General features: G+C 47.9%; 1 protein-coding gene across 6 annotated transcripts in view; it reads left to right on the forward strand.

Moving 5' to 3' along the window:
• Positions 1-26239, forward strand: part of GLIS3 (GLIS family zinc finger 3) — a 544141-nt gene that overhangs the window by 335967 nt on the left and 181935 nt on the right. The window lies entirely within an intron of this gene.

Raw genomic sequence — 26239 nt, forward strand, 5'->3', positions numbered from 1 at the left:
AGTGTATTCAAGGAATGGACAGTTGTCAGATGCAGCACCGTGCTTCAATTTGGACAAAAGGGGTCCCCGTGCCAGCACCCATACTTGAACTTGAATGTGCATGGGGATCGCCAGGAGATTTTGATGGAATAGGCCCAGGGGCGGGGGGTTCCTGGGATTCTCCATTTCTAGCAGGCTCCCAGTGGTGTCCACCCTCCTGTTGATGGAGCACAGCTCTGATAGGCCCCACTCTGGGGGCCCTTCCCCATCTTATTCCTTCCCTATGAGACAAGGAATCCATGGGTCCAAGGGGATGTGAGGATCCACAGTCTGGACCCCGTCCTCCTAGACTTTGCTGTAAGGGACTTGTCCTAGAGTTTCATGCCCAAATGCCTAGTGCCTTCTTTGAGGGTCTTCTCTGGAATCTCTCTGGTTCGTTCACCTGAGGGGGGGGGTGTATCCCAGGTCTGCAGGGTAGAACAGGAGGGGGCACCCATTCTAGTCTAGTGGGAAGAAAAGGGCTGCTGATCTTTTCTAATTTCTAATCCCAAGGGGAAAATAGCATTACCCTTGACTAGATGAGCATTTCTAAAATTTATTTTCCAAGGATCCCAAGGATTTCAAAGATGGTTTTTAGAGTATTAAGGAAGAGGTCAGTGAGGTTTAAGTTTTAGATGTCTTCTGGGGAAATTACTGATCTGTATTTTAAGCTCGGGTGATGGCAGTTACTTTCAAAATTAATGGATTCTTTTCTACAAAATACATCTCTTTCTTCCTCATTGTCTTGTAGTATTATGCCTTCTCAAATTAGTACCACTCTAGAAAGCAGGTAAAATGAGCCCTAGCCCTGGAATGTGTAAGACTTTTCTCATTTTTGCTCTACAGTGTTAGGATTAAAAATAAGAAGGAGAGAAGAGAGCCCAGCATAGTCTTAACATGTTACCTTTATTACTTCCGTTGCTGTCAGCGTGTATACTTCTTTTTGTCACATGCTGTCCCTCTGACGTAGCTCATTGGCTGTGAATCCCTATGGTCTCCTGCATTTCCGTTTGCAGTTGGTACATGTCCACGTTATTAACATGTTACTTGATTCAGAAGCAGGCAAAAGTAATCCGTGGGATTGGGATTCAGGGAAGAGGTTATCGTTGTGGGGAGAAGCGGCAGGAGGTGGGTGGGAGGGGCCTCCCGGAGGCCTTGGTTATGTTCTGCCCCGATCTGGACGTATTGCCTTGGGTGAAAATTCAGGGGCCTGGAACCTTATGATTTATACCCTTCTGTATGTCACACTTCAGTAAACATTCTACTGAAAAATAAAAAGAAGGAAAAAAAAAAAACCCTGCTTCTTCCTCGATGTCTTATAGGTTCTTTATTTCAATGTAAATAAGAAAATTTCTTGATTTGAGAAAATGAGAAAATCTTAAGTCCCAATGAAAGGAAGAGGAGGAGGAGGAGGACTGATTTGTTGTTGAGTATTTCCTCTGGAGTCCAGTGTTCTGTTACCCAATGCCCATGTGGCAAATGGAGAAACTGAGGCCCAGAACATTTAAGAAATGTGGAGAGAGTCATATTGCTGTGTGTGATGGCCCCGTGATTGGCCCTAGAGCCGTCTGGGTTCAGAGTTCTCTAGGTACAAGGCGTTTTTATACCTCCTTGATGTCTGATCACTGTTTATTTAATGGATGAGTGAGGGACTTAGGGGAAGGAAAGGGCCCTGCAGCAGCTCTGTGGTTCTGGTTTGTGCTGATTTGGTCCGGCATGCAAGGTTGCAGACGGGTCCCTGGAAATGGAGTTGACAGGACCCCTCTGTGCACCGTGTTCCCCCTTCCTCTCAGCACGAAGCCGACCTGCAGTTGGACGAGGCTGAGGAATCTTAAGAGCTACTGACAGATTGACGGCCCGTTAGCCAGAGTGCACCTCTCCTACGAGGGTTCCGCCAGGGTTCGTCTCATTTAGAGCCTGGTGTCTGAGTGCCTTGTCCGCCTGCAAACTGGCAGCGGTAATGGACTGCTTGGGAGGCTGGATTGAACAGGTTCCTAGCGAGCTGTCAAATGTGATCGCTGAAATGGTTTCAATATGAGCTTATCAGACTGTTTAGGAACAGAGAACAAGCACAGTACATGCTATTTATGGCTTTCACACTCTTGCAGCTAGAAACAAAATATAGCATGTCCCAGGCTCAGATTTAAATTAGAATATTCTGGCGTGCACAGATTAACCGAACAATAGATTTGAAAGACAAGAAGGAGCCTCACATTTAGAGGAAAGCGGGAGAGAGAGCGCACGAGAGAAATCTGTCTGATTTTACAGTGCAATTTGAAAATGTTTCAATCCTCAAATGAACTGGCTGTCCTTTACCAGCTGTGGGAACGCTAAAGGCATTGTAGTGTATCCATTTGCGAACCATTTTCGCAAAACCCCTGCTGTGAACAACTGCCGAATTACCTTGTTTTTCTTGTGGCTTAAAGACCTGTTTGGATAGATCTTGGAAAATCTTCTGAAATCATTTTAGCAACTGGGAAAGGACTAAGGCTTGTTTAGTTAAGTAGACGTGTCCTTTTAGCTGGCTTATTACTGACATTGTATCATGGTGGACGGCTCCCCATCGTTCTGGTGGAACCAAGTACAAGGTAGCGGATCAAGTGCATGTTTTTGTGCAGAGGTTCCACTGTGCTCACTGTTGAGCTAAAGATGGGGCAGAGGTGAGATTGGAAGGAACCTCGCTGGGGACCCCTCCTCTTCCCCTGCAGGTGCGTCCTCAGGGCCAGGAAACCCATGGAATTGGGAGTCAGATCTGGCTTTGAATCCAACCCCGCTTTTTACCAGCTGTGTGACGTGTTAGTTACTCTCCCTCTGCTGCTTTCTGTCTCACCTGCTCATTTGAATGGATGAAATAATATTGGTAAAAGTGTCTTTAACGCTTACTTAAAATAGAGCCTAAGAAGTATACTTAAAGGAAACAGATGTTAAATGGCTTCTAGGGAAGGAACTCCGAGGTTTTAGAAGTGTATTATTTATTACAAAATGATTTCCATCTTACTGCATTATTTTACTTGAACAGCATTGGATGTGCAGATGATTTTTTTTCCTCTCTGTGTGTACACGTATGTGTGCATTTTGGGGGCCACCTCAAACTTCTATTTTGGAAAATGGAAGACAGTGAAGAAATTTAAAATAGATCTGTTTTGATAACTTTCATTGAGCCTTCGTACTTAAATGCACATTAATAAAACTCACTGTGTCATCACTGCTTTGAATGGGCAGAAAATCATTGTTCTTCATGAGATAAAAAAATAATAAAAGTAATTGTATGTTTGCTAACAAAACCAAAACAACAACAACAACAACAAAAAACCCAACAACAGACCTTTGCTTACAGGGCTTGATCAATAAGAATCTTCTGTGGCAAATCTAATGACTTACTGTCGCTCTCTTAGTAAGTACTGCCTGGGTAAATCCCCTCGTTTCTAGCTTCAGCGATTTCGAGGCCCTCTTTGGTAAAGGACTTTTGCACTGATAATCTTGATGTTGGAAGAAAGCCTTTGTTGTCTTAGACAATTGGGCTGCTATAACACAGTTCCACAGACTGGATACTTTAGAAACAATAGAAATGTATTCTTCATAACTGTGGGGGCTGGGAAGTCCAAAATCAAGATTTGATGTCTGAGGGGTGCCTGGGTGGCTCAGTCTGTTAAGCAGCCGACTTCGGCTCAGGTCATATTCTCACCGTTTGTGAGTTCGAGCCCTGCTTTGGGCTCTGTGCTGACAGCTCAGAGCCTAGAGCCTGGAGCCTGCTTCGGATTCTGTGTCCTCCTCTCTCTCTGCCCCTCTCCTGCTTGTGGTCTGTCTCTCTTTCAAAAAATAAATGTTAATTAAAAAAAAAGATTTTATGCCTGGTGAGAGCCTGACTCTTTTGGTTCGTGGACAGCCGTCTTCCTGCTGCGTCCTGACACAGCAGAAGGGGCAAGAGGTCTCTGGGGACTGCTGCGAGGGCCCTCATCCCATTCATGAAGGCTGCACCCTCAGGACCTGATCCCTTCCCAGGAGCCCCACCTCCAAATGCCATCATATTGGGGGTTAGGTTTCACTATACGAACTCTGGGAGGACACATTCTGTCTACAGCATAGGTTAACCGCATTCTCTCAGGTTTTTACTATCTGTAACCGATAATGTTCTTGGGATCGTGGTTTGACCCAAAGCAGAAATAAGGGTATATTATAAAATTTCTTCTTCTCTACCATGACTTTTGTTTTCAGAAATGATTTGTAACATTTTATCCTTTTATTTTTTTAATTTTTATTACTATTTTTTTTTTATGTTCGTTTATCCTTGAGAGAGAGAAACAGAGTGCAAATGGGGGAGGGGCAGAGAGAGAGAGGGAGACACAGAATCCGAAGCAGGCTCCAGGCTCTGAGCTGTCAGCACAGAGCCCAACGCAGGGCTCGAACTTATGAACCATGAAATCATGACCTGGGCTGAAGTCCAACGCTTAACCAGTTGAGTCACCCAGGTGCCCTGTAACATTTTATCCTAATTGAAGTACAGAAAAACCTAAATTTCTTTCTCTATTCCCCACCCCTTCCAGAAGAAAAGAGCTATTTCATTTATAAAACTCCCCGTGGGCAAGAATTATGATTTATATACCCTCAGTGTATTTCTCACCTCTGGAGTCTTAGAGATTTTTATTTCCTTTTGAGTTGATAATAAGGGTTTCATGGGCTACCCAGTCTTTTTATTTTTATTTTTTATTTTTTTTATTTTTTTTATTTATTTTTGGGACAGAGAGAGACAGAGCATGAACGGGGGAGGGGCAGAGAGAGAGGGAGACACAGAATCGGAAACAGGCTCCAGGCTCCGAGCCATCAGCCCAGAGCCTGACGCGGGGCTCGAACTCACGGACCGCGAGATCGTGACCTGGCTGAAGTCGGACGCTTAACCGACTGCGCCACCCAGGCGCCCCTACCCAGTCTTTTTAAAAATTATGATTGGGGCACCCAGGTGGCTCAGTTGGTTAGGTGTCCGACTCTTGATCTCAGCTTAGGTCTTGATCTCAGGGTCATGAGTTCGAACCCTGTGTGGGGCTCTGTACTGGCTGTGGAGCCTACTTAAAAACACAATGTAATGATTCTGTGAGACTCATGATTAGTTTTAACTTTTTATCTAAAAACAGGCCCAAAGCATGGTATATAGATGCTAATATCTAGTATCTAGAGACTTCATTCATCCATTTATTCATCCATCCCTTCTTCCAACAGACATTTGTTGGATGTACTTTGTTGCTCATCACTGTGCTTGATTAAATGTTAGGGACTAGTGCTTAGCAAGACAGGATGGGCGTGGCTGTTGCCCTGTGGAACTTACTAACGAAAGGTAGACCCCAGTCAAAGATTCACAGGACTGAATTCGTGATGTCTGTAATAAACCGGAAGAAGTGGTCCAATCAGGAGAGAGTTGGGATGGCTGTCTGGGAAACTGACGGCCGAGCTGAGATAGGAAGGAAGAATAAACATTAAGAAGACCTTGCATATAAACTCAAGAGCTTGGCCTCCATTGTTGCCCATTTCAGTGTGTTACAGTTTTGGGGGCTCTCACGTGCCCCCCTACCCCGCCAGAATCATGTGGTGTGATGCAGCCCGTCCGTCATGCTCTCTGAGGTCCCCACCAACCAACCTTTGTGATAAACATTAGAAACGAAGAGCCAGAGTTTCCTGGGCTGCATTCAGCACCCCCTGATTAGATGTGAGCAGTGGCCACATAGAACAGCCCCATCTGGGTCAGCCACCTTTGCTGCTCCAAACACGAATGTGGCTGATTCAGAAATAAGTGCGGTCCTAAGTTTCCCCTTAGAGGAATAAGAAGAAGAAGGAAGAAGAAGAAGAGAGAGGGAGCAAGAAAGACAAAAAAGGAAGGAAAAAAATTAATTATATCCACACAGCCATTATCATGACCTACATTTTGATCCTTGACGTGATGACAGCCATATTTGCAGCTTGTATGGCCATGATAGTAATTAGAATGGAAACACAGCACTTTTGACAAACTTCCTCTTTGAGAAGGTTTATTTTATTTCATTTTACAGTCTCAGTCCCTAACACCTACAGACAGGCTGAGGGTTGTATGGATTGGATTGGATGATAGAGTGGCCTCTTTCTGGCTCTCACTCTCATTGTGGGGAAAAACTAACCTTCACTGGGTAAGCCATGCCCTAAAATTATGCTCTCAAACCCTGTGTGAAGGAAGACTAGTTTTTTTTTTTTTCTTTTTATATGTTAAGCCACTATAATGAAACTGTCCATGACTGGGTTCACCCTAAGTTTTGGACAATATCAGACTGGTGTATGCCCTGTTCAATGAGAATTGAGTCCACAGATCACAGCAATGTCAAATTGCTGCATGAGCTTCTGAACGCTCACAATTTCTGTACCTGTCTCTCTGAGGGTCGGTAACACAGAGTTTGAACTGGTGCCTGTAGTCTAATGTTAGAGGCTTTAGTTTCCCTGAGACAGGAAGGAGGTGGGAGGATATGTAGGTCTTAGAGTACTTTCTGGTCTCTAACCTCTTGTAGGCTAAACTCAGTCCCGTCACCTCCCTTCCCCTTATACCTGGTCTTACAGAAAACCTGAAGTTCAAGCTCAGGACTGCGTGTAGCTTTCAGAGGCAACGCAACCTGTAGGGGCCACACAACCTCACACACATTTCCTCGGTGACACTCTTTCAGGATCTAATGGCCGTGCCAGCAGGCTCACTGTAGATTCTGCTCCCAGGATCTCTTTGGAAAGCAAGGAAAAACAGAATGGAGATGTGTTTAGACCCAGTGTTCTGAACGGCTGCACTGCCTAATGCTGTGTTGGGAACTGCATAGAACTTAAGCTAAAAATGAGAACTTGATCTCGACCAGCAGGAGTTCAGAATCTGAAATAAACAGTATAGCTCGCTGAAACTGCATGTTGTACCAGGTGAGGACTGGGCACTTTTCGAAAATCATGACTATGTTTTTAAAAAAGATTTGATTAACGAGAGTTCAGTATATAAATGATTCCTTTTATAAACCGATATACTTATTTTCAGATTTATTGAGGTGTATCCTGTACATAACAAGGTATATCCTTTTGAGGCGCCTAGGTGGCTCATTCGGTTAAGCGCCCGACTCTTGATTTTGGCTCAGGCCATGGTGTCCCCATTCGTGAGTTCGAGCCCCTCATCAGGCTCTGAGTTGACAGTGTGGAGCCTGCTTGGAATTCTCTCTCTGCCCCTCCCCTGCTCACACACACATATGCATGCTCCCACTCTCCAAAAATAAATAAATTAATTAAAAAAACCCCAAGTATATCCTTTTAAAGAGAGAATCTGAGTCAGGCATGTGTGATATCATTGCCCCAAACAAGATACAGAGAGCACGTACCTCAGCCCCAAAAGTTTCCACGTGCCCCTTGGTTATCCGTTCTTCTCTCCGCCCGTGATCCTAGGCAGCCACTGGTCTGGATTTTGTCACTGCAGCTCAGTTTACATTTTCTGGGATTTTAAATAAATGGTATCTTGTAGCACATGCTTGTTTGTGGCTGGCTTCTTGCACCGCTCTAATTGAGATTCACTCGTGGTATTGTGTGTGTCTATAGTGCGTCCCTTTACCATGCTCAGTAGTATTCCAGTCTGTGGAGACGACCTATTTATTTATCCACTTCCTTGTTGGACTGTTACTGGTTATGGACTGTGGTGAATGAAGCAGCCATGAACATTGTGTACAAGTCTCACCCAGTGTGCGCATGTGTTTGTATCTCTCCTGGGCACACAGTTGGGAGTAAAGCGTGAGGGTCATTTGGCAAGCATCGCTTTAACCTTCTAAGAAATCAGGACAGGGCATTTTTGCTAAGTTCAGCTGCCAAGGAACGCATACCCGTTTGTGACTTGGGAAGTTTAATTTTTCTACCTAAATGGACAGAACCAGGTTGGGGGTGGGGGAAGGTAAGAATATTCTGTAAAAGTGCACGCTGGAATGTGCTTTTATAAAATAGACTCTCAGGACGGGGGGAAGTTTGAGATATTAATAGAGTAAATTCTTTATTTTTAATTAATTAATTAATTTTTTAATTTACATCCAAGATAATTAGCATATGGTACAACAATGATTTCAGGAGTAGATTCCTTAATGCCCCTTCCCCATTTAGCCCATCCGCCCTCCCACAACCCCTCCAGCAACCCTTTGTTTGTTCTCTATATTTAAGAGTCTTTTATCGGGTACCTGGATGGCTCAGTTGGTTAAGCATCCGACTTTGGCTGAGGTCATGATCTCACAGTTTGTGAGTTCAAGCCCTGCACCGGGCTTTGCGCTGACAGCTCAGAGCCTGGAACCTGCTTCAGATTCTGTGTGTCTCTCTCTCTGTCCTTCCCCTGCTCGTGCTCTGTCTCTCTCTCTCTCTCTCTCTCTCTCAAAAATAAACAGACATAAAACAGAAATTAAAAAAAAAAAGAAGAGTCTCTTATCTTTTGTCCCTTAATGGAGTAGATTCTGCTCCATAAAAACATCAAGCCAAGCACAGGGTCTGGGGCTTGAGTGCCACTACTTCCTGGCTGTGGGACTCACCCTTTCTGAGTGCTTCACTCACTTATCCTTGAAACGAGGAAGGTAGTTGTGGGGTGGCCTTTTAGCAGGTTGCTGTGACAGTTAAAGGAGAAAGTCCTTCTAATGGTCTTTGCACAGGGCCTGGCCATAGCGCGTCCTCAGACCTTGAGTTGTCCTCATCTTTCTTGTATTTGAGCAGGTATCTTAAGCAAACTTCTTTAAGAAGTGTCTAAGCTGCATGAAAGACAAAAAAAAAAAAAAAGAAGAACTATTGTTCAGCATTTTTGTTTGTGATTTTATATATTCAATGGCTCCTCTTTGGAACCTCCACGCCAGCGGAGGCTCGCTGGTCGCATGCTTCGTTCCGGAAGTACAGGTTGACAGGTGCTTCTGTGGATTGTTTCTGACAGAAGACCAGAGGCTTCTGAGAGCTAGCTCGGGGAAAGTCTCGAGTACATGCTGTTAGAAACACGGAAACAGCCTCTTTGTGTGAAATGCAGCGTTGGATCATATTAATTAACGATGAGATTCTGTTACGTTGTTGAACAGGAAGGTTGACTGGGGCTCAGCGGAGGCTTGTGCTTGCAAAGCACAAGATAAAAACCTTGGGAAGCTACCCGAGGCTTGAAGTTACCTCGTATCAGGGAAATTTGGAGCCGTGGATTGTCAGGGCTGCGCAGATTTGCTGTGCGGGGTGTAGAATCTTGGGTCTTGCTGTTGGTGATATTGACTCATTAAACTAGGCGTTAGTCAGGCAGGTTTGACTCCGAGAGCTTTTGCAAACAGCAGAGAAGTTTCTTATCCAGTTGCATCAAAACTACATGTAAAGTGTTATAATCATTGAAAAACGAATGTGAGTTAATAATTTGGTTTGTTCTTTGATAGTCTGCATTATCTGTTCTGAACCATGCTCCAAACTTGGCCTTTATTCCTAAGTAAAGGGTAGGACATACATTCCAGTGGAGCAAAGTATGACCTTCGTATGTTACATACAATACAGTGAGATGCTTAGGTAATGGTCTCAGAAACTTCTACGTCCTCCCAGGGGCTCGTCCAAGAACTGCACGTGCCTGTTCCTTTTACTCTTGGACGAGCTCTGCATCAGGCCTGTGTCCTTGTGAGTCCCCGAGACCACTGCTTTCTCCAGTGCACAGAAATCTCTGAGCTGCTCTATTTTTGGCACGGCGAGCAGGTGGAGGTTGATTTGTGGGGAGTGTTGCAGCAGCCGTGCTAGGGAGATGCGTGGCCACTGTCGTTGGCTTCTCTCAGGGTGACAGCAAGAGAGAATTTGAAATGAATCCACCACGTGTGCTGCCGCTAATTTACTTGCTTTGCTCCGTGGGGCTCTACGCTAATTCCCACAATATCAGACATTTGTAACCTGACCCCATGAAAGCGACCGGGGAGAGGTCGAAAAAGAGTCTCCTAGAGGCGGTGGGTGACTCTTCCTAAAGGTCTTAGACAAGCCACCCTGTTGGTTTCAAGGGTGGAAAGTACAGCATTAAAAACACTCAGGGTTCTCTAATACCAAACGAAGGGTGGGTGACACTATCCCCGGATTGCCCAGGTGGCTGGCTGTGACGCGGATGTGAACAGACAAGGGCACCCTTGGATGGCGGGGGCCTTGGCAGGGACAGTCTTTACAAGGGGGAACTGCAGTCTCCTCCCAGCATGCAGACCTCTGGTGGGCATCTTAACAACAAGCAGACGGACCTCCCCCTGTCACCCCACCCTGGCCACAGAGCCCCTGGCCCTTCCTCCTGCGCCCAAGACTCGCCCCCGGCTTAGTGGCCCCACACTGACTGCCCCCTCTCTCTGGAGCTCTCTCCTCCAGTCATGTGCGGACCCTCCCCTCCTCCAAGGCTTTGCTCAGCCGTCACCTTCTTCGTGAAATCTCCCGTCGCCTTATTCAAATCAGCAGCCCACACACCCTTCCTGATCCCCGGATCCCCACTCGGCCTACCTGACCCCGACCCCGCCCCACTCTCTTTCCCCTAGCGCTCACCAACTCCCAGCGTGCTGTAGAACGCACTCGCGTCCTACTTTATACGTCTCCTGCACACTGTTGGCCTTTCCTCCCCCATCCCCTCCCCGACGACAGGGTTCTTTGCTGCACTGGTCACTGATGGGTTCAAATGGCATCTCATAGGCATATTTGCTAAGTGAACAAATCGGTGTCAGGACCGCTGGAAAAATACGTACATCTATCCTGGGTGGTTAGGTTGCCTGACTCCTAGGCCGTGTGATATAATCCAAGAGATGTGCACACGGGGCCGGTGCCTGCCTCGTTCTTCACGACACGTGTGCGGTCAGGCCAGCGTGGTCCCCCGAGGATGCGTGCGAGAGACTGAGAAGTCACAAACGTGGAAGCGCTGTTTGCCCCCCCACATACGCTTGCAGCCTTTGCTGTTGAGTTTTTGTGTGCCGAAGAGCCAAGACTATTTCTGTCGTCCCCTAATTCTTCTAATTCTTACACTCTCTGCTCCGTGCTGCGCTAGAGGATGGCACCAGCGCCTGTCAGCTGCCAGCCAGGGGGCGCCGTGCACCGTTCCGCGCACACGGTAGGCGGGGCGGCCTGAACGTGAACCTGAACCTCAGCCTGTGTCCTCCGGGATCCTCCACGCTCGTTCCCCCGAGTGAGACGGCGTCATGTCTCTTTTCTCGTCAGGGATGGTTGGTCTCATTAGCTCGCTGCCGTGTGGGCCGTCCCACTGTCGCAGGGATCCCGAGGGGCATGTTCAGCCTCACGTGGGGGGCCCTTTCCAGGTGTGCACGTGCCTGCCTCCCCAGGGACCAGGCCTCTCTGCCACAGCTGGTACCCGGGGGACTGTCCGCTCCCAGAGCGGAGGTCGGACAGTGGGAGAGCCAGTCTGTAAGCCGAACTCACCAGCTTTTCCCTTCTTGAGTCCCGGTCAAGATCCCACTTACGGCCGAGAACGCACAAAACCCCCTACCTTTCCATCTGTTTCAGTTCAATTCAGAGATGGTAAATTATACTGAGAAAGGACTTCCCAGACGTTCTTTTAATTCACGAAGAACAACCGGTGGGGGGTGAGTCACCTTATTTCAGTCCTCAGTGACTTCTCCTTCGGCCGTGGGTTCCGGGGACAGGTGCACACCCCCTGGGCTGCCGGAGCCCAATCCTGTGGGAGCAAGGACAGGGTGGGGGGTGGTGAGGAGCACCGGCTGGACTGTGTCTGCCCACCTTGTCCCAGTTTGCCCTTTCTGTGTCCAGCATCCCTCCCGGCACGACATGACAGGGGCCACTGGCAAGGAGCCAAGTTTATTTCTGTCCGTTCCTCCCTTCTTGCCTCCCTTCCTTCCCAGCAGGATGCGCTGGAGGATGGTGATCACTTCCCAGGACGAGTTTCGCTCCTGTTTCAATCCAAGCGTTCAGAAATCAGGTGTTTGTGAAGATACCACAGCACCAGCGTGTAACGTGTAACCATGTTTTCCTATCGGAAGCCGGCTCCGTGGGCTGGGGCTGGGTCCGGAACCCCCGGCAGCCGGCCGGGGAGCAGCCACGTTAGAAGCAATGTTACTTGAAGTCAGTTTGGCCAACACGTCTCACAACCTTATTGCTGATGTTCCGGTCACACACGCCGCCCGCTGACCCTCGCGGTCAGAGTTACTGCCAAAGTTGCTCCTCAGCCTTAGCGCCGACGCCTAAATACTGAAGAAAGGGCACCGCTTTCTGAGCATGTATTTTAAGGAGGGGACATTCCTCCTGCTCCTCCGCAGCTTCCCCACTGACTCCCTCTGTTACAGGCTGGTCATCCTGAGAGGTCTGTCCTTGCTTGGGACACTTCCCCCCCTGGGAATCTCCCCAAACTTCGGAGCTGGGGAAGTCAACCCTACCCGCCTTTATAGACCCTATTTGGTTGATCTGCACTCTGGAAAGACTTGGGGACCACCTCCGCCCGAGGTTTCTGCCTTCTCAGGCTTCTCCGAGTGCTTGTCCTCTCTTTCTATCCCTCACATGACATTCATATATCGCCTTGTACTAATAGTGTGTGTGTGTGTGTGTGTGCGTGTGCAAGCATGCGTATGCGCCCTCAAATAGACCGCCAGCTTCTCGAAGGCAGGGAGGGTGTGCCTTCTGTCTGCTCCACGGCGCACAGGGCCCACACTGCATCATCTGTTGATTGAAGTGCACGGTGCCTGCTCCGTCCTGCTGCAGAGCAAAGAGGGGTCAAGGAACAGTCAGAACAACTCTTTGGACTGGTTGTAGTTGCTTCCCTAGAACCAGACCGGCGTCTCTCTTTAGTCCGCCCAAGCCAACTCCTAACTGCCGTGCAGAGACCAGCGCAAGGCCAGGCGCTAATAACCGGCCTTCGCAAACATCTGAGTCGTGGTACGGGGGGAAGGAGACTGGAACGACTTAGCGGTTTCTGAAAAAGTGTTCAGAGAAGAATAAAGGCCACGCTGACTGTTTCTTCAGCGCTGGGGACCAGATGACAGGCATGTGAGGGCTGATTGAATGGTCGTTCCTCGACACTGAAAGCGTTTTGCAATGTGATTGTTTGGCTTGTGGATCTGGTGTCAGAAAATCTCCTGGGCCGCGTTGCCCAAGAGGGAGGCCTCCGCGGTTCCCTGTGCTGGTTAAGTGTTTGTGTTCACTTTAGTTATCATCTGATCGTATGCCAGCTGGTAATGGGATTGTAGTGGCTTTGCACAACAATGGAGTCCTCCAAGGGCTGAGAAAACATGACAGAAATGGTGAGTGGCAGAACCCTTAGATGTCTCATTTAATGCTGGGTGATTGAGTGCATCCATGTGGAGGAGTTTTTTCAAGTCAGCATCAGAGCAGAGAAATTGCAGGAAAACATCAGAGCCTTCCCCGAATGAGATGGGATGGGTGGGCCAAGGCAATTACTGCAAACGAGCTCGGGAATCTCAAGGCAGAGGACTTGCGTTGTTTTTCCGCACTGGGGAGCCACACTGTCACTTCACGTGAAGTCTTGTAAAACGCCCCCGTGGCACTTCCGGCCTGATGTATGCTGCTGACGCTCATTCTGGCCCTTTGTTCTCTTTAGGAGCATATAATTCTTCTCGTTGATTTAGTGTGAAGTGGAAACGAGAAAGTAAAGGAATCACAAAACGTAAGGTCCCCCTGTTGAAAGAAAATGAGACGGCTTGGCCAGGAGCTCTCTTGCAGAAACAATGGAAATTCCAGTAGTTTCTGGTCCTCCCTGACTTCGTGGCCGACTCCATATAAACTAGCTTCAGATGTGTGGAGCTTTTTCTTGGACGACGGTGCTGTGTGGCCATTGACTTTCTGGGTGAGGGGTGGTTGGGGTCAGCCAGTCATTCACTGTGCTCAATTTACTCTGAAAGTAATGAACTTCGAGTGGAAAATATGACCAATCTTTGAATGAGCATTTGGTGCCTTAACCAGAGAAGAAATGTTCTGTGCAGGAAGGTTGTAATTGAACCATGCATTTAATAGCCTACCACAAAACCACCTTTGAATTTGATAGGCCTGTATAATTGGGACAGAATTTATCAGCTGTACAGTATTTACCAAGTTCCTATTTATCAGGGCCAGATTGGTTATGCCAGTTCTTGGGGAGGGAAGTCTTTGTGATTGTTGTTGAACTTCTTTGTAGACAGGGGGGGAAAACACAACGTAACTTTATCTATAGGGTAGGGGAGAATGGAGAGAGGGTGTTTTTGGCTTCGCGAAAGGTGAAATATTTCAGATAGAACATTGTGATATTTCTAGAGTGGACCTGTGTAGTCCAGGGGATACTGCAAACGAGTTTCCTTCGTCTTTCTAGGCTGCTGTGGTTCATGGTTACTGTCTGGTTAACAGAACTTGACAGGACTATGCATTCTCTTGGTCCTGTATGGGTTTCCAGGAAAGGCAGCATGGTGGACGGAAGGTTGATGACAAGGTCACAATCTCTATCTGGAATGTTCTCCTCTCATTCTACCTCATCACCCCCTCCAAACCCCTTTCGTCACGTGCCCGCACATACACACTTATGTGGCGTGGTGAGCTAACTCTAATGTGTCCCTTAGATTTCCTCTCAGACGCCACTTCCGGGGGGACCTTTGCCTAATTTCCAGGATCCCCATCCTGTGCTCTCATCCCTAGAATCTGTTTCTCTCTCTGTAGCGTTTACCTTACTTGTAATTAAATCATGGACTGTATAGACGGTTGTTGATCATCTGTCAACTCTGCTGGAAGGACAGCTCCAACAGGGACAGGTCTGTCTTCGAGTTTTCCAGTACACAGTGACATCTTCTGAGTAAGAAAGCACTTGATGAGGGGCGCCCGGGTGGCTCGGTCAGTTGACCGTCCAACTCGTGATGTCAGCTCAGGTCATGATCCCACAGTTTGTGAGTCTGAGCCCCACGCCGGGCTCTGCACTGACAGTGTGGAGTCTGCTTGGGATTCTCTCTCTCTCTCTCTCTCTCTCTCTCTCTCTCTCTCTCTCTCTGTGCCTCCCCTGCTCACTCTCTCACTCTCTCAAAATAAACAAACTTAAAAAAAAAAGAAAGCACTCGATGAATGTTTGTTGAGGGAGTGCACGGACAAGTGAGTGAACAGCTGAACTGTTTCAGCTCCACCAGGACTCAGCCCTGTCCCACTGGGTCCGTCTCCAGGTGTCCCTGGGTTTCGGTGCACATGTACGTCTGCACTTTGAAGGCACTGGACTGGCTGATTTCTGTATTAGTTTTCTGTGTCCACAGCCAAGCATCACGATTGGGGGGCTTAAAATAACAGAAAATAGCTCTCTCACGGTTCTGGAGGCCAGAAGTGTGAAATCAAGGCATTAGCAGGGCCGAGCTGGCCCTGGTAGTTCTAGGGAAAATCCCTCCTTGCCTCTTCCTTTTTTTTTTTTTTAAATGTTTATTTATTCTTGAGAGAGAGAGAGCATGCGCGCATGAGCAGGGGAGGGGCAGAGAGAGAGAGGGAGACGCAGAATCCGAAGCAGGCTCCAGGCTCTGAGCTGTCAGCACAGAGCCCGACGTGGGACTTGAACCCACGATCCCTGAGATCCTGACCTGAGCCGAAGTCGGACACTCAACCGCCTGAACGACCCAGGCACCCCCAGCCAGTACTTTGAATTTTAATCGTGACTGCTTCCTTGGTTATGGGTAATAAAAATCACAACACTGTCATCAAAATAGAAAATATACAAGGAAAAATGGAGTCTGCTGTGGACGTGGTTTTTAAACTTGTAGCTACCTTGAAGTCTGTCACTTCTTCTGAGAGGGATGCAGTGGTGTTTGGAGGGTTGAGGACATGAGACATCATGGGCCACCAAAGAACCCCAAATAATTGATTGGTGTCACCACACTGTGGCCCAAACTATCACAGAGAGCTGGAGAGTCCCAAAAGAAAGGCCACATTTTTACTCTAATCCTATACAGGAAACCAGGGACAAGATCCAGCATGTGAACAGGTATTGGAAGGAAACAAAGTTCAGGAGAAATGGGGCTGGGACCCACCAGGTCCCCACATTCCCTGACAGCTCACGAGGGGATGTCTTAGTTTTCACAGAAATGTGAGGAGGGATATTTTTGCACGATAGTTAAAAAGACACAAATCCCGGGGCACCTGGGTGGCTCAGTCGGTTAAGTGTCCGACTTCAGCTCAGGTCATGATCTCGTGGTTCAAGAGTTCGAGCCCCACATCGGGCTCTGTGCTGACAGCTCAGAGCCTGGAGCCTGCTTCCCATTCTGTGTCTCCTCTCTCTCTGCCCCTCCCCCACTCATGCTGTGTCTCAAAAATAAACAAACATTAAAAAAAAAAACTAAAAAAAAAAAAAGACTGGAATCTCAATGTCCTCAAGAAATTGTATGTCTAAACAGAAGCATCAAGAAAAGTCTGTACGTTCAGTTCCTTTAGAGAATGATTGCAGAGTTAGGAATGATTTTTGTTGTTGTTGTTTGTGGCCCATGACACGGATGAAAGCATAAATGCAGCATTACTGAGAAGAATTGGGTTCGCCTGGATTTCTAGTCCCTACATTAGGTGTCCATACTGTGCGTTGGCTTCTTCCACCCCCAGGCCTCGAATCACCATCAGCCGTTGCCTTGTTACCTCGCGAGGTTTCTTTGGTGCTCTCACGCACCAGGCCCTTCAGACCGTGCAGAGAGAGAGAGACCAGAGCTGGGGCAGACACGGCCCCACACCCAGCGGGTTTGCAGCCTACCGAGTCGGGAGGAGTAGGTAATGGGGACCGTAGGTGAACCCCTGTATTTAGGAAATTGCTTTGAATGCCACCTGTGAAGGTTAGGAGGGGTTTCGTTGTGTGTTTCAAACTTTTTTTTTTTTTTTTCATTCTCCCCACGATGTTTGTTTTACAGGCAGGCTTTCTGCAAATGGAAGGGAAAAAAAAAAATCTCAGTGCCTCTAATACTTCCCCCTCTCCTGTCACCTTTCCGACTTCTCCTGCCAAAAGTAATCATTTTTAATGAGAATTCTCAACCATAAAAATCTGACTTTTGAAAGCAGTGCTGGAAAGAGAGACCAGTCTCTTGGCGGGTGTGTCAAAACAATAAAAAAAAAAAAAAGTGTTCTGAGCAGATCTGCCCAGTTTCCCATGAAAACCTTGAGTTTTCTGAAAGTCATAGCAGATGAAACGTGGAGTACGGGAACAAGGTGTCTGGCCCATCCAAACCGAACCCACCAGACGAAAGCAATTTACCAAAAATCGATTCGAAAATAATGACCATATGGCAACTCCCTCCTAATCGATGGGCCTGCCCTGGCGGGAGACCCAGGCCCGGAGCAGCGCAACTCCTGACTCACCAGGGGGGTGGGATGCCAGCTTCTGGCTCCCTCCCCTGCCTGGGCAACTGGATATTCTCAGCGCCCTGGGGGTGGGCTTCCTGTCACATGTGGGGGTCAGGGAGCACGTTGTGCTGCACAGCCCAGCCCAGCCCAGCCCAGCATCTGCTCACTGAGGCCGTGTTCATAGGACACGTTCAATGCCGCTTGCCTCTCCCAACACACGGCGCCGTATCTTCTTGGTCTTTCCGTCTTGCCTCTGCTTTCGTCTGCCGTCTGACTATGAAATCCTTAAGGACAGGGACCCTGCTTCTTAATGAGCCTTTCTGTCCCCAGGCCGAGCACAGTGCGGTTGCACGCGCGCGCACACACACACACACGCACGCACACACACTCAAACACACAACAGATTTGCTCCGCGATCAGGTCAGCAGTCGCTCGCTCCTTTCTCTGGCCCTGGGAACGCTTCATGCAAACTTCCACGCTAGCACTTGGCGTGCGTGGGCCTGGCATGTATTTTAGGGTTCTTCTCTTGCTGCGGGGATTTGCAAAGAGGGTCTTTGGAAGCCTTAGGGTTCCGCGGGTGTGGGAAGAAGTGTGAGCAAGTGGTGAACCCCCTGGGCACACCCCTTCTCCACACGCCTGGCCATCTTGAAAGGCTCCACTTCTACCTGGTTCATGTTTGCGAATTTTCTTTGGAAATAAATGCTCTGTTGTAGATACATACGTACACACACACACTCACACACACAGTATATATATATATATACACATACATACATACCAGTGCATCATTACTCCCAGGAACACTTTCTTGATGGTACGATTTTAGTATCTTGATCGAGTCAGTTGGTTCCTAAGTTAGCATTTGGTCTGGAAAAAAAAGGACTTGCTCTGGCTATTTTAAGCGGGAGGGAATTTCATACAGGAAGTTATGTCTTACACACCCATTGGACAGGCTGGTGGAGGAAGGGTCAGGAAAGAGTGCATCTGGCTTTCCAAAAACGAAGAGGCTGCAGAAATGAAAAGAGACAGCCACAGATGACCTCCATCGCTGATGGCACCAAAGCAGGTGATTTGCAGGAGGTCTGGAAGCTGAGGCAGACTTCCCACCTGTGCCCGCACACGGCTGCGTTGGTCTGTCCTGGAGGGGAATCATGGCTTCTCCTTCTCTTCTTTTTTCCAAATTGTGCACAGATGCCCCTCACAGGTGGGCTGTAGGCTGGAGCCCTGCCAGTAGGGACTGTGGGAGAACGGAGACTTTCCTGGGCTCCTCTGGGGTAGAGGGATGCCCGACCGTGAGCCATGGCACTGTGAGAGTTTTCCCTGTATGAAATAGTTGCCATTTGGGGCCATCTCATAAGGTTGTGTTCTGTTATTACACTCCCATTTTACAGCTGAGGACACAAGCACAAAGGTTGAACGACATGGCCAAAGGTATCTGTCTAGTGAGCGACAGAGTTGGGATTCCGTTGACCCAAGCAGTCTCGGGCCTGGGCTCTTGACCTTGATGCCAGTGGTTTCTCAGTTGGGAATTCCGTTGGGGACGGGGGCCACGTCTGGAGATGTTTTTGAGAGTTGGGGGTGGCTTTGCTGCTGGAGTCTAGTGGGGCGAGACTGGGGACCTGCTGGCCGTCTCGCAGTGCACGGGACAGCCCCCCCACATTAAAGAATTAATTATCTGGCGCTGAGGTTGAGAACATGTCCTCTGCACCCCGCTGAGCAGGTTGGCGAAGGAAAACTTGAGCTCAGAAGGGCTTTGTTGTGTTGCTTTGCGCCTGCCACTTGAGAGCCCCCTTTGTGTCCTGTGCCCTGGGTCAGGGCACAAACCCCTCTCCCTTCCCCCTCCCCCAGCCCTGCAAGGAGCTGCTTTCTGTCTGCGGTGAATCCAGATGGACCTGGCCGAGGTTGGGGATGGGACCACCCCCCCACCCCCGTTCCTGAGACTGCCAGATCCCTCAGGTCTGGCCCCTACTTCAGGGGCGCCCAGAGTGGTCTTCACAGGCAACACTTGGCCTCTTCCTTCTCCTCTTCACTCTGTCCAGAACCTCTGGTCCTCTGCTGGATATAATGCAGACTTGCTGGGAGCATCAGAGCCAACTTTGGCTCCCCCCGTGGCTCTGGTGACCCAGCTAGCATGAGTGGGTGGCCACCCCTTCCCAGGGACGTTGCGCCTGGGGCTGGTCCCACTTCTGCGCTCTGCTGGATGGCCGTGGCCTCGTGGAGGGCTATAGGACACAGGGCCTGGACCACGGGCTGCACCCCGCTGATGGGCAAGGACACCACCCACCTTCTTGAGCGGCAGCTGGCACCTGTCACACGTGTCCTGGTGGCATCTCTGTTGGAAGTGAGGAGTGATCCGTGCCAGCTGGCCTGTCAGCTGTCACAATAAACAATGAGCACGAGCCACCTTGTGTCTGCGGCACAGCTGAGGGGCTGTCTTTGCGCACGGGCTGTGCGAGGGAGGTGGACAGCCTTCTCATGCTCCATATGAGCAATTTCCATTCTGTTGTTTTCTCTCACACATGGTGTTCGGGAACAGCTCTGGAAGGAGTGGGGTGGGAGAGAGAGAGAGAGGGAGAGGGAGAGACGGACTGACTCAGTGTTTTCACTTAGATGCTCTGAGATTCATCTACAGATTCATCCATCTTCTTGTGAAGAACAGGAATGTCTCTTGTAAGCTCAGAATGTCAACCTGTCGAGACCCATGATGCTGCGAAGTACGCTGGGCTGTTACCCCTCTGCTGGGGTCAAGTGCATGATCGTGGTAGAATCACCTCACTTCTCCTTCTCCCCATGTCCTCATCTGTAAAATGTAGATACCATCATCTCACACGCTGCTCCCAGCTCTAAACATCAGTGGTTTTAGAGTTCGTGGCATTGAGGCGAGGGCCGGAAGCTCCCGGGTCCCCAACCCACGGTCCTTTGGACTGTGTCGCAGGGCTTACATAAGCAAACGTGCCGAGCATGTCCCATGTGAATTGCTCACGGTCTGGATGGAGAGATGACCACAGAGTGCTCTGAGAGTCACCCACAGAGATCAGTCTTTGCCCCCCGTGTTTAAGATGTCAAGTTGAACCTGAGGGAGCGCTTGAAGGTGGGGTAACCCACACAGAATTCTACAGGCGCTGCTCCTTTTATGCGGGGGTGCTGTGTGAGGGGCTGGGCTTTGAACCTCTGGAAGCTTCTGCCTTCCTCTTCACCCAGGAACAGAATGAATGCAGGGAAAGGTGCTGCCCACTGTGGTCAGGATCAGTGCTCATGTTGAAGGCTGATGGCAACTTCTAAGCCTGCCTGAAGGACTGGACTTGTCCTGGCCCAGCATTTCAGAGACGCCAAACAAATCTACCTGTAGGGCCTACTGTGAGCCAGGGACCGTGCTTTGCACTGGGCTTGTGGAAATGACCCTGAACCATCTGGTGGCATGCCCTTCCGAGCCCCATACAGACTAGGCCAGACCCCCTCTCAGCCACCCAGAGGGCTTTTACTGTCAGTGGACTTTCCAGAGACTGGGAAGAGTTTGTTAGAGTTAAGTGTAAAATAGAATGGAAGCAACCGGGGAATGAAAGGGTTTTCTTGGTCAGGTAGGCGCTTAGCTGCAGAGGGAGAGTGGACATAACAGCCCTGGTGTGTGCAGAGAAAGGCACACTGACACCAGGCTGGCCTCACAGAGGGCTGGGGTGACACCCAGCAGTGTGCGAGGTGGGAGGTAACCCTAAAAAGTCTGCCATTGCCTCCCAGGTCTCAGTTCTCCACAGCAAGAGTACACATAGATACCTTTTTTAAAAAATTTTTTTAATGTTCATTTATTGTTGAGAGAGAGATACAGAGCATGAGTGGGGGAGGGGTAGAGAGAAGGGGACACAGAATCTGAAGCAGGCTCCAGGCTCCGAACTGTCAGCACAAAGCCTGATATGGGGCTCGAACTCACGTGAGATCGTGACCTAAGCTGAAGTCGGACACTTAACCAACTGAGCCACCCAGGTGCCCCCACGTAGATATTCTTGATTAAATGCTATGGGTAGATATACTTTCCTTTTAATTATGCATTCGTGTGTCTTCTCTTTCTTTTATGTCTGGCTGCTTTGTATATGTGGGCCCGTGTGTGCGTGCAGGATTTGACTGTATCTTCAATTTTTTCGTAGGCTCTGAAATTCTACCACTAGGTATTTATTCCCTTCGTTTCTTTAGGCTTGTCTTAAACAGTCAGTGAATCCCCATTGAAATCCCGACCATCCCGGGGATGTCTGAGCAGGATGGATACGCCTCTTAGTGCTGGGGGAGAACGGAAGGGGGTGGCATCCAGACAGGGTTGAAGCTGGCACCAGGATGAAGGGGAGCGCCTTTGAACCAGAAAAGAGAAAGGGACACAGAGACGTTGGACTTTATTTCTCACATTAGTGTGCCAGACGTGGGGGGCAAGGGTCACACCATCTCAAGCTCAGATCTTGGCTGTTTCGCTGTCCGGTCAGGGCTCTTTGCTACTACTTACCCTAATCCTAGATGTCCCCTGTGTTTTGGGGGCCCCTGGGTAGGGCAGCACCCATCAGGTTCAGGCAGGGCTGAGCCAAGTACCAGAAGACCCTGTTGGGTACTTGGATTGACAGCTGGTTTCCCGAGATTTTCTCCCAGCAGTGCTTTCCTCTAGGAATATGAGTCAGACCCTCAGTCATGAGGCTTCTTCAGCATAAACGAGAACTTCCAGGTGAATCCCAGCAATGCTTCAGGCTACCGGTCAGTGTTCGCCATTCATTTTGGTCACCTTCATGACAATGGGCCTTGGCTGTAACCTTCTCCTCTTCCTCGGGCAGCTTGGATCCAGGACTTCGTGGAACATCTGTCACCCTGCAGTGTTTTCGTGGGTCAAGGAGCACCCCTGGGAGTTTCGACAGACCTTCTGTTTACTCTGATACCCTTTCCTTTACCATTACTGAAATTGGAACTCTGCCCGGAACTGTTGAGCTTTAGAAGAAAGAGTGTGGTTTGAGGACCAACCCACCTGGATTTTAAATCCTAGCTCCATCACTTTCCCGCTCAATAAGTGTGGGCAGTTCTTTGCCACCCCCGACGTTTTCATGGTCAGCGTGGGCTTGGTGACTCTTAGTTCACAGGATTGGTCTGAGGACCCAGTGACTATAGAGCGCCAGACATTGGGTAGTGAAGGAGCGACGTCTTGCTTCTCCCCCCTTTCCCCACTCGTCACCCACAGGCTGCCCCAGGTCATCAGCTGTTCATCTCAGAAATACGCTTACGACATGACTTGAATTCAGAGATCACACATTTTTTAATAATCTGGCCCACAGCTAAGTTATATTCTCATTGGCTGGTTTGACCCTCTGCTCTATTTCCAAAATTTCCATATGGATGGTTCAATGTGATGTGGACATACTCCAGTTTTCTTGAAGCTTGTGACTAACGCTAGTTAAAACCAGTGCTCCGAAAAACCCGTAAAAAGAGCTCTCATGCAGTTTACCTGTCAGGCAAGGAGTGTGAAAGACGGAATTCACAGCAAAGGGCCTAACAGTGTAGATCTGGGCGGGAGAATATGCGTTCTCCCGAATTATTTTGACAGCTTTTGTGGGAAGTCTGATGGAAGCAGGGACGGAAGGAAGGTAGCTCCCATGTTTTCTTCCCATAATAGCTGGGAATTGAGGGGTGAGGCGGCGGGCAGGAAGGGCCCGTGTGGGTCTGTAAAGGTGCACTGTCCATGTGCACATGTGCATGACTTTGATCTTTGTGTTGTCTCACGTTTCTGCTCATCCTGGAGCGTTCAGACCATAGTTAGTCCTATACTGATTCCACAAATGGCTACCAGACAAATGAATGGAAGAAAAATCCCACAGATCCCCGGATAGACTTGGTTGCCTGATACATGTATGTTCTCTCTCTTCTGGACAAGAAGCTCCTGCAGATATATTTCAGGATCTTCGGTGACAGTGTCATTCTCCTTGATATGGAGGTACCACCGTGAATTCAGACATTCTATTCTTGGCTCACGTTTAGGTTATTTTCAGATTGTTTTGCTCTTACAGTGTTTGATGGAAAATCCTAATAACAGCTAACATTTAAACAGTACCTAATACTTGCTGGCCCAAGGCCTTTGCAAAGATAATTAATTGAATTCTTTCAACAAGTCTATGAGGTATTTACTATTCTTAGCACCATTTTACTGATGAATAAACTGAGGAATAGAGATCCAGGAAGCCCAGGGTCACAGGTAGAAAATGGTAGAAGCAGGAAGGAGTAGGATTTGAACTTGGTGCAGTGACGCTCCTGAGGCCATGTTCTCACCCACTCTGCTACTCTGGCTCCTGTCAGCCTGTTGTGTGCGTGAGTGTGTATTTGTGGGCATATCCCTATGTGAATGGCAAGGCATACTGTTAGTGTCTAGCAGGAGGTTAAATTCTTAGCAGTGACATTGTTCCAAAAAGGGTGGGCGCGTTTGAAATTTTGATAATTATTGCCAAATTTCCTGCTCCTCTCCAACCCCCTAAAATAGAATGCACCAATTTACTCTCTTGCAACAGTTATTTCAAGACATATTTTGCTGTGCTAGGTGCCACAGAGCATATTGAATGCAGAAGTGGCAACACAAAAATGTGTGAAGGTAGGAGCTGAAGTTTGCATCTTTCTGACGGCAGTCCCGAGGAGATGGGGGAGATCACCACGGGAGCGTCGTCATCCAGAGGGTTAGAACCACAGCCTGTAGAGGGAGGGCCTGTGGTTTTTAATTCTACTTTGACCTTGCCGTGATTCCTTGGGAGGGTAACTTGACGTCATTTATTCCTTCAGTCTCATTTTAAATTTTATGTCATCACAGATGGACTACACGAGAGAGCCAGGACTCCGATCTAAGTGTGTTCAAAACTCCATATTCTAATTCTAGTAGATTGGGGGGCACCGATCGATATCTCACAGGGTCATGGCAAGGATTGAAGGGATTAACATGTGAGGATCTCACAGTACCTGCTCAGTACATCAGTCCGTAGCTCTGTCAGGTGCTCTCTGAAGCCCCACAGCCAATCAGCAGTGCCCCCTTTTCCAGTATCCCCGACCAAACCGAAAGACCCACACAGTGGACTGCCGCCCCTGGTTGCACTAACGACTTGCTCGGTGACACAGAACATCCGCAAACTATACTTTCCCTGTAGACCAGCCTTTCCAGTCTCTTCCAAAAAATTGCAAGCTCTGTTCACACTATAGTATCTGTCTGAATGCTTCCTTAAGCCTTCGTCTATTGGATGATTTTGTTACTAGCTGTTAACTCATTCTCCAACTTTGTCTCTGAAGACGTTTTTGGTGTTGGTGGAGGAATTTGAATAATTCATGTATTAAAGTCGTCCCACTACTCCATCACCTGAAACAGCCCTTCTCTGGTGACCTGTCAAAATGTCAAGGAACTTCTTTTTCTTACCATCCTTGGTCTGGTCTCCAATCCATCAGTAAAAGGGAGAGTTTTTTTGTTTTTGTTTTTTTAATTGAATTATATTACTTCGGTATACTAATATAACAATATTATATGTTTCAAGTATACAACAGAGTGATTCAGCAATTCTGTATATTATACAGCGCTCACCGTGACAAGTGTGGTCACCATCTGTCACCATATGAAGTTATTACAATATTATCAACTCTGTTCCCTACACTCTACTTTTCCTCCCCATGACTTACTGATTTTATAACTGAAAGTTTATAACTCTTAATTCCCTTCCCCTATTTTGCTCATCCTCCTATCCCCCTCCCCTCTGGTAACCAGCATTTTACATATATATGAGTCTGTTGCTGTTTTACTGTTCATTCATTTGTTTTGTTTTTTAGATTCCATATATAAGTGAACTCATATGGCATTTGTCTTTCTCTGTCTGACTTATTTCACCTGAGCATAATACCCTCTAGGTCCATCCCTGTTGTTACAAATGGCAAGATCTCATTCTCTTTATGTTCTGGTGATATCCCACTGTCTATATACACCACATCTTCTTTATCCATTCGTCTGTCAATGGACACCTGGGTTGCTTGTGTATCTTGGCTGTCGTAAATACTGATGCAGTAAACGTAGAGATATATATATCTTTTCAAATTAGTGTTTTCACTTTCTTTGGGTAAATACCCAGCAGTGGAATTACTGGATTGGGTGGTATTTTTATTTTTAATTTTTTGAGGATCTCCATACTGGTTTCCACTGTGGCTGCACCAGTTTGCATTCTCACCAAGAGTGTAGGGTGGTTCTCTTTTCTCCACATCCTCACCAACACTTATTTCTTGTTTTTTTGATAGTAGCCATTCTGACTGGTGTGAGGGGGTATCTCGTGGTTTGCATGTCACTGGTGATTAGTGATGCTGAGCATCTTTTCATGTGTCTGTTGGCCGCCATCTTTATAACTTTAGTAAAAATGTCCATTCAGGTCTTCTGCCCATTTTAAATTAGATTATTTGTGAGGAGTTTGTTTTGTTTTGTTTTGGTATTGTATGAGTTCTTTATATATTTTGGATATTAACCCCTTATTGAAAAACTTGTTTGCAAATAGTATTTCTGTTCAGTAGGTCGTCTCTGTGTTTTGTTCATGGTTTTCTTTGCTGTGCAAAAGTTAGTTTTATGTAGTCCCAATAGTTTATTTTTTCTTTGGTTTCCCTTGCCTGCAGACACATAAACAGGAAAATGTTGCTAGAGCTGATACCCAGGAGTTTACTGCCTATGTATTCTTTTAGGAGTTTTATTATATTAGGTTATATGTCTTTTTTTTTAAATGTTTGTTTGTTTGTTTGTTTATTTATTTATTTATTTATTTATTTATAATATGAAATTTATTGTCAAATTGGTTTCCATACAACACCCAGTGCTCATCCCAACAGGTGCCCTCCTCAATACCCAACACCCACCCACCCCTCCCTCCCACCCCCCGTAAACCCTCAGTTTGTTCTCAGTTTTTAGGAGTCTCTTATGTTTTGGCTCCCT

Source organism: Panthera tigris, chromosome D4 (genome assembly GCF_018350195.1).
Source record: "Panthera tigris isolate Pti1 chromosome D4, P.tigris_Pti1_mat1.1, whole genome shotgun sequence".
In the NCBI taxonomy this organism is placed as follows: Eukaryota; Metazoa; Chordata; class Mammalia; order Carnivora; family Felidae; genus Panthera; species Panthera tigris.